At 56.5% G+C, this 13,584-nt stretch overlaps 1 protein-coding gene across 34 annotated transcripts in view; it reads left to right on the top strand.

Annotated features, from left to right (window-relative positions):
• The window catches only part of CELF4 (CUGBP Elav-like family member 4), a 296,354-nt gene that overhangs the window by 62,378 nt on the left and 220,392 nt on the right, over positions 1-13,584 (top strand). The window lies entirely within an intron of this gene.

Genomic DNA, 13,584 nt, shown 5'->3' on the forward strand with positions numbered 1-13,584 from the left:
GATAAGGAAGCCAAGGGCCCCAGAAGGCCAGGCGCTTGCCAGAAGGGTGCTGTCCTGGCCTCTGATCCAAGTGGCAACTTCCAGCCCAGTATCTTTCCCACTTCCGTGTAGTGGGGGCCTTGGCACCCAGGGTCTCCCACCATCTGCATTGCTGCTACTCCTCCCTCCTTCACTCCAGTCCCGGAACCCCCGGTCTCAGCTAGCCCGGCCTCTCGGCCACAGCCCACATTGCTGGCGCCCGGCAATTCACAGGGTGTGTCCAGCCAGGGAAGGGCCTCTGTACTGAGCTGCAGATGAGGGCCACAGCTGCCTGGGAGTAGAAATGCCAGGGAGGAGGGCCAGCAGCCATACCTTTTCTTATCCCCACTGCCCAGCTCTCCCCTTCTAGGCCTCCGCTCCCCCAGCTGGCCTTCTTGGCCATGGGGCACAGTCAGCTCAGCCAAGACAAAGCAGAGGTCTAATGGAAATTTCTCGGAAGCTGAGAGAAAGGGTAAAACCTGGGGAAAACAAAGACCGAGCCTTGACCAGCTGTGGGAGTCAGACCCATCATGGAAGTGATAATGTCAGGCCTCAGGTCGGCTCGACCTGGCACAGCTCACGAAGTCCCCCGGATCCCCCACTCCTTCCCGCCCTCGGACCCTCTTGAGGGCAGTGAGAACAGAGAATAGAACCATACACACATCTAGGACACATGAGCATTTCAACCTGTGTCTCCCCCTCCCCTTAGCCCCGGCCACTGCTCATCATCCTCCCAGGCAGGTGCGGGGATTACGGACGGACTCAGCCCCCTCATGCTCACACTAATCTGTACCTGTTACCTCCATTTGGTGCAAATCCTTAGAGACGCACCTCCAACTGCTGGTTTACTCTGCTTCCTACACATTTCATCTAGGGCTTTCCATGCTGACCACCCAGTATCTGCTTGCTCTCCTCCTCAGGGTTGCCCTGGGCCCTCAGTCCTCTCAGACACTTGCTCTCCTCCCTCAAAACAGGAGGCTGAGCAGGGACCTGGGATCCAGTTCCCCCACGGACCAGCTGTGTGCTCTTGGGATGATCACTTCACCTTGACCTACAGACACATCTGTTTCCTTCTCTGTTGAAGAACAGAGTACACTTCCTCCTTCTCTCCTGTTCCACCCATCCATTCACTGACAAATGTACACTAGGACCCAATTGTGCCAGGACTCTGCTGGATATTGGGGACACAGACTCCTGGGCAAGGTTATCAAACCCATTTCATAGAAAAGAAAACCAAGGTCCAGAGAGATCTGGTGACTTGCTGGAGGCTGTTTTACCCATCAAGAGATTGCCTTCAGTAGGCATTCTAATGCCAGGCCAGTGTCCACCCCTCACCCTGTGCTTCCTGTGACCATGATGGGCCCTGTGCCAAGAGCAGGGCAACAAGGGTCCACAGCAGATGGGGCCGGCGCCGCCACTTTGGAGCTCATGGGACCTCTCGAGAAGTCAGCGAGTAACACAGATGTGTTCGATTCACACCCATTCCCTCCCCAGGAGGGCATAGGATTCCATACCCACCCTGCCGAGGCTGCCCATCCCAGGCTGTCCGATTGCCGCGCTGCCGAGGACCTGCACCGCTCTTGCCCGAGACCCCCCCCCTTTCCTCTTCCCAGCCCTCAAAGCCCACATTCCCAGGCCTTAACAATTCCTCTCACAAAAGAAACAATTGACACTAAGGTGCCTCTTTGGGGAAGCATGAAGCCAGCTCTTTGTCACTCAGGTCCCCACCAGCTCATTACTGCCTCCTGTCATTAGCATATTAGGTACAGCAGGTAAACAAAACACACTCACATCCTAGGCTCTCAATGCACACCGTCAGGCATTCCGAGCCCGCCGGTGTGCCAGCCTACTTGAGAGCAGGAAACACAGACAAGGTCCCTGTCCTGGTGAGTATGTACTGGGGTGGGGAGGTTACAATCAAGTGTGCGGGTCCCACACAAGGAAAGAGGACAACACCAGACGGTATAAATACCAAGGCTCTTTTTCACACTGTAGGGCACCTTTAGCACCACATCACCACTGCTGCTCCCTATGAGGGTGGCTATAGAAATCCCTCCCTCACTAGTGATATGCCAGGCACTCTGGTGGATGCCCATGACCCCAGCAGGTGAGTGTTACTGGCTCCCTTCCCCTCTAAGGAACCTGAGGCCCAAGGGTTGAGTTGGGACTTCGCAAACTACCCAAACTACCCAGGCTTCCAGAACAAGGCAGAGGCTACTGTCAGAGCCAGACCCCCTCCCTCGGAGACTGTAGCCCTCTCCCAGGGGTCCTGCTGATGGAAACAACCAGACCATGGGGGTTAAATAGCTTTCCCAGAGGCACCGGGTGGCAGGTGACAGATGTTACCTTATTTAAGGGTGGAAAAAATGGTATATCCTGGAGTAGTCAGGAATGGGAATTAAATAGATGGGCAAGAGAGAATATGGGATTCCAGCCATGAGACAGAAAAAGAAAGGAAGGAAGAAAGTGGGAGGGAGCCCTGCACTGATTTGCCCCTGCCCTAAGCAGAGCCCAGCATCCTCCTCCAGGAGGTGGCAGAGCCCAGGGTTAAGGTCACAGACTCTGCAGGAGGCCTGCCGCATCTGGCAGCCCAGCTCTACCAGGGACTGGGCCACAGGCTCTGGGCAAGTCTTTTGTCTTCGAGTGCCTCTGTTTCCTTCTCTGTAAAATGGGGATGATTATTGTACAAGTGCATAGACTTATTGTATTAAACGATTCAATACATTGAAGCACTTAGACCCATGCCCAGCAGATAACCAATCATCAGTGTGTGCTGTTAGCATGAGCCCCGCACAAACCTTGGCTTGGCTGGTATGCTCCTGCACGTATATCACCTAGCCTTGCAAGTTTGTTCACCTAGGGTCTCCTTTATGTCTTTTATCATCTGACAAATGGTGGGCCCTCAATAAATAGTTGTGGAATGAGTGAATGAATGAATCATCTTTCCCTCCCGCCACAGATGATATAGTACTGCCCATTCCTGTCATGGGGTTTGAGTCTGATGTACCTGTCAGGGCATTAGGTAGTTCAGTCTTCTTTCTTGGTGGGCTCTGTGGGATGTGGGTAAGTCTCTGGGAAGAGAGGAAATCAAGCTGAATGCCAGGCCCTGTCTCACCCCCCCAGAGGTCACCCTCCCCATTTGCCAGTTGCCTCTCACCCACCTTGGGCACTCCCAAGGTCAGCGATGAATGAAGAGTGAGCATCTCCGTCCCTCCCCAGGATTGGGGCCAGCTGACCGGCTAGAGCCTCTCTCCCTCCTACAGGGTGATGGCCACCTCTGCCAGGGCTCAGAGAGTTTGAGGGATTAACTCACAGAGGCCAGCATCCCCATCACATTTGCTAACTACTCCTTTGCCACAGCCCTCAGGTTAAATACTGCTAACTGCCTACGATTGAACCTATCTTATTGATGTTGGGTAAAGCCCAATGCCCAGCCAGAAGAGTGGTTTAAGTGGCCGAGATCATGAGGGAAAGACACCCTCTGCCTAGAGCTGGACCATGGCCTGCCAGGACTGTGTGAGATTGTTCTTCTGCTTTTGCAAAGAAAATCACATTTTCCAAACATTGATCCTGTAATATGGGACTCCTGGCTATTGGTCTTTTCAAAATAGCCTGTCTTGGATGCTGAGGTTGGAAATTCTTGGTTGGTGTGCTTCTTTTTTTTGTTGTTCTTTAAGTGAATTAGGGGCTGTTAGGAAGGAGCCAGGAGAGAGAGGCGAGATTAATTCACCTCACCTGGCAGGTCCTGAGTGCCCGAGCCCAGAGTGGAGCTGGTGCGCCCTCCCTTCTGGTTCTCAGCAGCTCAGCCGCTCTTGTGAAGCCCCCACCCAGGAACTTGTTCAAGGGTGGACAGGACAGGCCCAGCCCCATGAGCTGTGCTCCAGTAGGAAGACAGAGTTTCTGCAGATGAGAACAGCAGAAAACTCTGTTCAGCCAAGCCCTCCTGGTCATGTTTTAGACACTTGGACGTGGAAGAACTCATTGGAAGGAGAATCGGGGAGTGCTGGGAAGCTGGGGAGGGCTGCAGATGTGGTGGGAGCTGGTAGAGGATACTCCCCCACCCCGCCCCTGCAGGCAGGGAGGGCACCTCAGGTGGGAGAGGAGCCAGAGCTAAGGCCCAGAGGTGACACGGGTATGCGCTGGGGAGAAGTGTGGTTTGGTGTGACCAAGAAGAGGGACAAAGGGACTCCGCAATCCCCTGCCTTGAGAGTGTGATCTCTCCTCTCATGGGAGAAAGGAGTCAAGGGAGGCTCCACCCCCACCGCACAAGGACATCATGGAGTAGAGAGCTGTCTCTCTGGGTATTTCAGGGACAATTTCAGGGAGGCAGCTGGGGGCTTCAGGAGCATACCAAGGAGGGATTCCCCCACATTTCCACCTACCTGGGGAAGGGGATCCTATTGGGGAAAATGACCCCCACCTTAATTTAGCTGGTCCAACCACCACGAAAATCTCCAACAAAGGGAATTCTATGCAACTCAACAAGGATCCTTTGAGCTTCCTCTGTGAGCCTGAGACAGACAGACCAGACAGACAGACAGACACACACACACACACACACACACACACACACGACCTGGCAAACACTGGGGGCCGCTGAGGGGCTCAGGTCCTGCACCATGTCATTCCCATGCACTGAGGAGCTCAGCGCATCAGGCCAGGGGTCAGCAGCTTGGCTGAGGTCAGCCAGCCCAGCGCTGCAGCCGCAACAAGACAGGGGGAGGACAGACAACTGCAGGCCAGTGGTGGTGATAAGAGCACAGAGACAGAAGTGCTCTGAGACAGGAACATGTTTTGCCTCCCGGACCAGTGGAGATGGCCCTGCTTTCTCAGAGGCCCAGCTCCCACAGTTCAGTGATGGGCTGGGTCAGGCCAAGGGAGCCCCTGAGAGCCCCTTCCCCTGTGGCACTCAGTTAGCAGTCCCTTCCCACTGAGTCATGCCCGTCTTCTCGGCAGGTGCTCCCTGTTCTGAGAAAATTCAAAACAGGAAGATCTAAACTCCCCAACCACGTTAATTAGATGGGAACACGATTCAGTGTCTGTGAAGCTTATCCTGGCATCGGTGTGAGTAACAAGTGCCCCACATGCATTTCAGATCCAACCTGGATGCTCAGATAGAGCCCTCTGTGGAGGAACCCATGGCCTGACTTTGACACTGAAGGGGGCACTAGGGGTAGAGGGAGGTCGGGTTTTGTGGCCCAGGGAAGCCCCCGAGAGCCCAGCTGACTCCACCTGGGTCCTTGCAGGAAGAGAATAAGGTCATCCCGGAGCCCTTTGTCCCAAGTGCAAGCCATGGGGTGGGGGTGTGGAGGGAGGACATCTCTCATGAGGGCCCCCAGGGTCCAGACACTGCGCTGGGCTGCTGGAGGGGACAACAGCAACTGAGCCCCAAGCAGCCATGAGGGAGCCTCAGGTCTCTACTTGTCCGGTTGCCAGATGCTGATAACACCCCCGTGGCCTACTCCGAGGTACAAGAAGGCTGAGCTCATGGGAGCAATAGCACCGTGTCCGGTGAAGCTCCCCACGAAGACAGGAATGAAAAGGGAGCACCATGTGCTGTCATGCGGACCAGCAGGAGCTTTTGGCCGAGAGATGGGGCACAAGGCAGCCCCTCGGCTATGGGAACAGAGCCAGCACAGGGGTCAGCAGAGCAGGTGGTCCTTTGCCCCTGGGCTGAGCCTCAGAAAGGCTCGCACCTTCCCTCGGCCAGGCTCCACCACCGAGAGCTCTTTGCTGAGAGAGGGGTGAGGCCATCAGTAGGTCATGTCCAGTTTTTGTCCTTTCTCACAGTGCCATAAAGATGTTTCAGCCGACACCAGGCATGCCATTCTCCAGTGCTGAGGGTGTAAACAAGGGTAGTGGGCAGGAGAGCCACTTGGCAAAGGCCTGCCTGCCACTCCTTTCATCCTCTGAGGTCCAGAGCCAATGAAGTGCCTGGGTCTGAGCTTCCTGGGCCCTGCCCCGTGCCCCACAGGCAGAGAAAGAGAAGGCTGGTCCCATTCCCCGGGGGCTCCTAGTCTAGATCTGGGGACATCCCTATCCCCCAGCTCTGTGTCCATCTCTGCCTTGCGGCCCCAAAGGGCAGAAGACCTGGGAGAAGTAAGAGACACACTTAGGGTCGCAGAGAGCCAGGTTAACTTTCCCACGCCATGCAACCATTACCTCTGAGAAGCACTTGAACAGGCCACCACGCTCTCCTCTGGAGTTTCCTGTTTAAAGATAGTTGATGCAGGAGGGCAGTGCTGAGCCCCAGAGCAGGATGAGAGCCAAGGGTAGAGTTTCAGCCCTGGAGGGCCCTGAAGAGGGAGCAGGCCTGCAGCCCTAATGCACTGGCTGAGGGCTCCATCCATCTCCCCCGCCTGCCAGCAGCCCTGTCATCCCCACCTGCCAGGTCTCCTCCGAGGAAGACGGATGGCTCCTGCCACCATCGGGGGCCTGAGCTGAAGGGCAGACGTCCCAGACCCTCTCCACACACCCTGCTTCCCCTGCAGCCAGGCATCTCTCCCCAGCATTTCAGATCACTCTCACCCAGGCAGGAGCAGAATGAAGTTTAACTACCACTGCATTCAGTGATCTCTGACACTGGGAGGAGAAGAGGACCCTGGAGGTGGCAGTTCCTATAGTACCAGATTTCCATGTGGGCAAAACACACATAAATGCAAGGTAGACAAATATGTGTGTTCTAACTGCCATCGATAAGGGCTTTAAGAGATGCTGGGGTTGGTGTGGTCAGGGGAATCTTCATGGAAGATGGGAGGCTCCGTCACTCCTAGGACATGTGGGCTCCGAAGGAGAGAGGCATGGCAGAGGCAGCAGGGGAAATGATGCTCAGGTTTCAGTTTACCCCATGGAGGTGGAGATGCAAGAGGAAGTCAGAGTCACGCACATGGGTGGGCTCATTGTCCCTCTCCTATGGAGAGAGGGGAACCACAGGAGCTGTTGCAATACCAGCAGGGAGCATTCCTCTGGAGAAGGGAGAGAAAGGAGTAAGGTCCAGGTAGAAAAGACCAGGGAAGGGGTGGGGGGGACCAGAACCACCAGGACAGGTCCTGGGGAACTGGCAGGAGGGTCACCCAGTGGCTGGGCACTGGGAAAGAGGCAGAGACAGTGTGTCATAGTCCCCTGGTTTCTTTCTCCTGCCTGTCACCAGGCTCTGCTGAGCCCCAAGGGCCCATTCTCAAATTGTTCAGGGATTAAACGAGCAGACAAGGCTCACCCTTGGGGCAGGAACCAGAGGAAGATGAGACTGTGGGGGTCCAGGTAGGTGCCTTGGGCTTCACAGACCCAGAGACCCAAAGAGGTGGGTCTTAAAGGAGGTGCAGACCCCGGGGCAGGCACAGAGGTGGGAAGACATTCCCAGAGGAAGAGCGTGTACATGAGGGACAGCTCTGCAGCTGTGTCTCCCGCGTGCGCAGGAAGGGAGGAAGGGGACATCTGCTCCAGAAAGCACCAGAGAGGTCACCCTTGCTCACCCAGACCATGGGGGACAGGAACTGGGGTGGGGTGGGGAGGAGGGGGCGGATTTGGCCTCAGAACACCCATGGCCCTCTTTCCTGGGAGGCTGGCAGATGCTCCCTCTCTCCCTCCCTCTCTCTATCCACCCCCAGAGATTCTGCCTTAATTTCTCAGCAGCAGGGACTGTATCTGTTTTGTAAGATTCTCCAGGTGATTTTCAGGTGCAGCCTCGGTGAGAACCACTGAGGGGTGGTGTTCTGAGGATGGGATTTCAGGAACTAGGCAGGTCTAGGGGTGGAGATCTGGGGTGGGGAGGGGGTCTTCCTGGACAGCCCAAGAAGACCGCACTGAACAGGGAGCCCCTCCTTGACGACTCATTGGTCTGGCTGGTTGGTGCATTTCCTGCTCACTTCCCTTCCCCACCCCGTTCCCAGGCCCTCGCTTCCTCTCACTTCCTCCAGGCCAGCCAAGAGCAGGCCCTGAAGGTTCTGATGTTTTATTAAAGTCCAGATCTTCCTATTCTAGGGCCACCTTCCTCTGGCTAATTCTGTAATTCAATTAATGGGAAGCCAAGGCCTGGCTGGGTGGGAGGAGGGAGCACATTGGGAGCCTTCCCTTCCGTGATGATTACACCCCAGGCTTCAGCCCTGCTTGGAGTTGGGCAGGAAATTGTACTTCCTTTACTTCACAATGACAAGGGCCCTTTATCCCCGAACACGGGGGCTTTGTAAATTACTGCCATCTCGCACAATTAATTCTGCCGGGGCTATGTTCTTCCCCCACGTGGGAGAGGGCACCCGCCCGCCTTCTCGGGAACCAGTGGTGCCCCCTCGCCTCACCATCCGCAGGCTGCCCGGCTGGAGGGGGGTGTCTGCCACCCCCACCTGCACCTCAGCCCAGCAACGCCCTCCTGACACCACCAGCTCTGCCTGCCTCCCCATGGCTGCCTGGATCGCAGTGGCTCCTGACTGCACCCGTCTCCCTTCCCTTCCTTCCCGCCCCCCCCCAGGGCTTCCCATTCTCTCTTCAGTGCCAGGTGGCTCCCCTTCTCCGACCCCATGGCTCTCTTGGTCTCCCAGTCCTCAGATCGCTGAGCTAAAAGCTCAGTCCTCCATTTAGAAGCCCTTGTCTCTGCCCTCACAGAGTGGACGGTCTCTTCAGAGACACAAGCCAAGGAACAAATGGGAAGGACAGGCAGATGCGAGGGATGAGTGGGAGGAGGGTAAATGTCAGCACGAGGACCAGTGAGTGCAGGCTGCTGTTCAGGGCACATGGCAGAAGAGAGGCAGGAGGCTGTGGGCCGCCTCGTGCAGGGCACCCCGGCAGGTAGCTGCTGCTCGAGGCACTGTGGTGGGACTTTTCCCAAAGTATGACATCTCTCTGCTCCTATTCCCACCCCCGATGATTTCCTAAGTCCATCCCCGCTCTGCTGGGCTGCAGTTCTGTTCTGCTCAGGTCCATGATTCAGGAGGGATGGGAGACTCAGGGGAGGGACTGGTGCTGGCGGACCCTCCCTCCAGGACAGTGGGACCAGGAAAAATGGGAGCTGGGCGGCAAGGTCATAGCCCCAGAGAGAGTCGCTTCTGCACTCCCCGCCTCAGATCCCGCCTCAGATTCACTTGGCTGAAGGGGAGAACTGGAGAGCCGCGATGGGGAGGCTCTGGGCTCCATCAGTCATGGATTCCATCCCATAAACATCGGGAACTCCGGGCCACAGGACCAAGATGCCATTCACAGCCCGCTGGGCAGAGGGAATCTGCTTCGATTCCTGAGCTCAAAGGAAGATTTGAGACCGGGCATACTGGACCCTCACGTGATAATCTCCCTCATGAATAACTTGCCAGGAAGCTGATGCCCAGTGACCTCGACTGTCCTCTCAAAATGGGCTGTGGGTCTGGCTCACGCTTTTTTTTCTTTAAAGTTAATTGTGCAAGTGATACATGAGTACATTCTGTGTCGATCAAACCAAAAAAGGTTAATGTTATGGGAGACATGCCCCACCTTCCCACAGACTCCGTTTTCAGCTTGGTGTGACACCTTCTAGACTTTGTGCCATGGTGTAAATACAGATTCGGGCGCACAAGGGACTAATGGACTATGTCTTCACTGCACGTACACGGCATATGCTGTTTCACGACTTTGCTTTTCGCGTCTGACTGTGGCTTCCCATGCTGGCACATTTAGGACCATTTCATCATTTTAACTGCTGTAGAGTATTCCACGGTTGAAACATAAAACCATCTCTGCACTGAGAGACCTTCCGGTGCTTTTCAATTGTTCTGCTTTTCCAAACAGCCACAGTGGACTCCTGTTCTCTCTGTGAGCACAAGGAAGAGCCCCCTTGTAGGGCCGGGCTGGGGAGGGAATGCTGGGCCACCGTCCCCACCCCCAGGGAGAGGTGCTCCCTTCTCAGACCTTCTCAAGGTGCAGAGCCTGGTCTAGCCTCCTCTCCTGGGGTCTGTTGACTCAGTAGGCAGCTGCTCCGGGAGAGAATCCCATTTCCTGAAGAGACTGAATAGACTGTGAATTCCCAAGCGGCTTCACAGATGTGTCTCTGGGGACACATGAGCTCAGCACAGCACGTCACAGAGAGTGAGCAGGACAGCTTTGGTGACCACTGAACTGAGGCCCTCCTTCCACACCCTTGCAGCTGGAAGCCCCCTCCCCAACTCCACAACTCCGGTGAGGAGCAGCAATGAGCACCAGGAAGTCAAAACTAGCGTTTCTGAGTAGGGTTCTGTGTGCCCCATCCCCCTGCCCTACACGTGAGAGGCCAGTGAGTGCCAGTGGGTGAGGCTTGGGCACTCTCTCCTCCCCTGGCCACTCTGAGTCCCACCTGAGCCTCCACCTCACGCCCACCATGCTCTGCAGGACCCTGTGATGGCAAACTCTCCTTCCGAAGCCACCCCCTCCCTGCCAGGTTGCCACCCAGGGCTCTGCCCTCCACAAGGCAGCAGATGCAGTCCCTTCCTGCATGCTGGAGTCAGCGGTTAATAGCTGCTTGTCTGTATCTGCTTAAAAACAAAACAAAAAAAAGCCCTAGTGAGACATAGTGAGCCGAACCAAGCCGAGCTGTGGCATGGGACTGGCTGAAGAGAGCACTTGAGAAGGGCCTGGGGGTCTGCCCCAACCAGTGCCTCTGTAAGGCTGGTCCCTCCTGGCAGACGTTCAGAGGGACAGAAGGAGGGACTCTGCCTTCTGATCTCCTGACCACAACCTCTCCTGAGGTTGTTAGTACTCATTGGCTGGTAGGTCTCCCCACAAACCTTTGAGGGGGATGGCTCTCCCCTTTTATAGATGAGGATACATGCCCCCCACCTATTGGCCCTGCACAAGTTGCTGGGCAGGATTCGGTGCTCTCGACAAATATGTATTGAGGTCCCGCCCCTGTCGTGGGCGTTGAGAACCAAGCCGGAATGGGACAGGAGCAAGTCCCTGACCTCCCTCGGAGGGCGGGGAAACTGCCAATCAAGGAACGAACATGTAATGTTAATAGCTCAGTGGGGTGCCAAAGAGAAGAGTAAACAGGACAAGGGGTCAAAGAGGAGGGTGGGGAGGAGGGCTGTGTGAAAGGAGGTCAGAAAGGGCAGCACTAGGTCACATTCAAGCAGAAGCCTGAGGGGACTGAAGGAGCAAGCACGCAGAGCGCGGGGTAAATCAATGCAGAAGTCCTAAGAGTGTGTCTAGCAGAGCTGAGAAATAGGAAGGAGGCCAAGGGGTAGGCAAAAGGAAGAAGTGAAGGAGGTGAGGTCAAGGGGTGGAGATGCCAGGGACAGTCGCATGGGGTCTGGGGGTTCCCTCAAAGATTCTCGTTCACAGCGGCTGTGAGGTCTCAAAAACACTGGCAGAAATTCCTGGAAGCTGGAAAGAAGCAACAGATTCTTTCTCTTTCCTGGGATCTTTTCTCTTTGTTATCTGACACCCGGGACCACAACGATGTGGTCATTTTCTCCCTCCCCCTCTCCCTCCCCCTCCCCTTCCTGGCCTTCCTCTCCTCTCCTCCCCGCTCCCCTTTCCCCCCCGCCACCTCCCTCCGTCCCCCCTCTCCACACCTGCCCCTGACCTTGTCCCTAGCTGGCTTGCCTGCCTGAAGCAAGACAGCGGCTGCCTCCCAGCTGCAGGCAGGCACAGGCAGAGGACAAGGCCAGGAAAGGGACAGGACGAAAGAGGCCCCAGAGAGGCAGGCAACAGCACGAGGGAGGACGTCATGGGGGCCTCTGACCGCTATGCATTCCAGTCCCCTGGTGTCTCCATCAGTAACCGTCTGCCGGACTGGAGGGAGGAGGGAGGAGGGGGAGAAGGCGGGGTGGTCTGGGGTCTGGATGGGGAGGGACGGGATGGAGTGGGAGAGGGGCTTCTTGGCGCTCCCACGTCCTCCCAGCCTGGGGCGAGAGTTGGAGGTGGGGAAGGCACAGAGCCCACAGGTTGCTGAGAGTTTCTGCCTCATGCGTCTCTCTCCCTGCTTCCTTCCTCCTATCTTTCTGTCCCCTTCACACATACCTTCCCTTCCATCTCCTCTCTGAAGGTGGGCGGCAGGACCAATTTCTATACTGGAAAGAAGGAAGGGTTGCCCCCTACACACACACACACACACACACACACACACTGGGTGGTGGAGGGGGAAGGAACTGCCCAGGATGCTCAGAGCACTCTGTTCCCCGGGGAGCAAGACGCCAGAGAAAGCCTGGTAACAAGGGTTGCTGTAGGCACCCCCAGCCTGCAGACCTCACAGGAAGAGGGCCTGGGCCACAGAGCCTAGCACACAGTGAGCACTTGGGAAGTAGTTACCAAAGGGCCATGAGAATGGGTGGTCCAAAAGCGAGGTTGGCTTGGAATGGACTAGAGCAGTCAAGAAGGGCTGTTTGGAGTCAGTGGAACTTGATCAGATTCTTGAAACATGGTGGGGATTGGAAGATGGGAAGATGGGGTGAGAAGGCAATACCAGGTGAGAAGACGGTGAGAACAAAGACAAAGGGCACTGGAGGGAAAGAAGACTGGGAAACAAGGGAGGCGGCCAGGCTTCGGGGTGCCTTCGGAAAGCTTGAGGGGTTGGCTTCCCAGGAGACTCAAGCCTTCTGTTGGCCAGAGTTGGCTTTTTGACTTCCCTTATGGCCTGGGTCTTACAGGCCTCCGAAGCCATGCTCAGCCGTATCTTCAGGCAGAGGAAGAGGCCGCTGACCCTGGGCAGTTTGCGGGAACTGCCAGACTCTCCCACGAGCAAGCGTGCTCTTTGCTTTGTCACCATGCCTGAAGGGCCAGCATTAAGAGCCCCCCCCCCCCTTGAGTTAGGTACATTGCTCTGTAAAATCCAGATTCCCTGGTGAGGCACGGTCAGAGTCACTTCAGGGGAAAACTACACTGGCGTGACCCTGGAGCCCACTGGGTCAGTCCTCTCAGTGCACACGTGAGGAGACTGAAGCCACACAGGAGACGGGATTTGCCAGGGCCGCCCAGGGAATTAGACGCAGAGCAAGAGGTCCAGTGTTGAGCACTGGTGGGCTAGATATGCCCAAGAAGCCCTCTGACTGGAGGGGTGTGGAGATATCACTGCACATGGGGCGGCAGGGGGCACAGGGACAGCCCCATTCACTTTATTAGTACAGACGGGCCTGGGGCCCTCCCTACAGATGGAGACTTCATTCGGCAGGGGCAGGTCTAGAGGGTCCTTCTATCATCCCTGATGGAGCAGCCGGCAGCACTCCCAAGGGGCCAGAACGAGTTCATGGTCCAATGGGACTAGAGGTGCTGGGGGTGAGAGCAGGAAGCTGCCCCTTCCGGGAGGTGCTGGAGCTGGAGCTGAGACCGAACAGCACCCTGGGGGGAGGAAGGGAGGGAAGGAGGGAGGAAGAAGGCCGAGGCACCAGAGCACAGGGACAGGAAGGGACTCGCGGGGAGAGGGGGTGTGGTGGTTGGGGGGGAAGATGCAGGGTGGGGAGACTTCGGCGAGTGAGCAAAACAGAAAAGCAACGCGAGGGACAAAAAGCAGACAGACAGGAAAACGGAGCGGCAAGAAAGCTCCAGTGGAGTGCACAGGAGGGAGAGAGGTGGGGAGAGGGACCCAGAGCGGGGAGGGGCCGAGACTGGAGGGCCGGCGAGAGGGCGCGTCGGCGG

This window comes from Callorhinus ursinus, unplaced genomic scaffold (genome assembly GCF_003265705.2).
Source record: "Callorhinus ursinus isolate GAN/ISIS: 27379988/994484 unplaced genomic scaffold, GSC_fseal_2.0 scaffold11, whole genome shotgun sequence".
In the NCBI taxonomy this organism is placed as follows: Eukaryota; Metazoa; Chordata; class Mammalia; order Carnivora; family Otariidae; genus Callorhinus; species Callorhinus ursinus.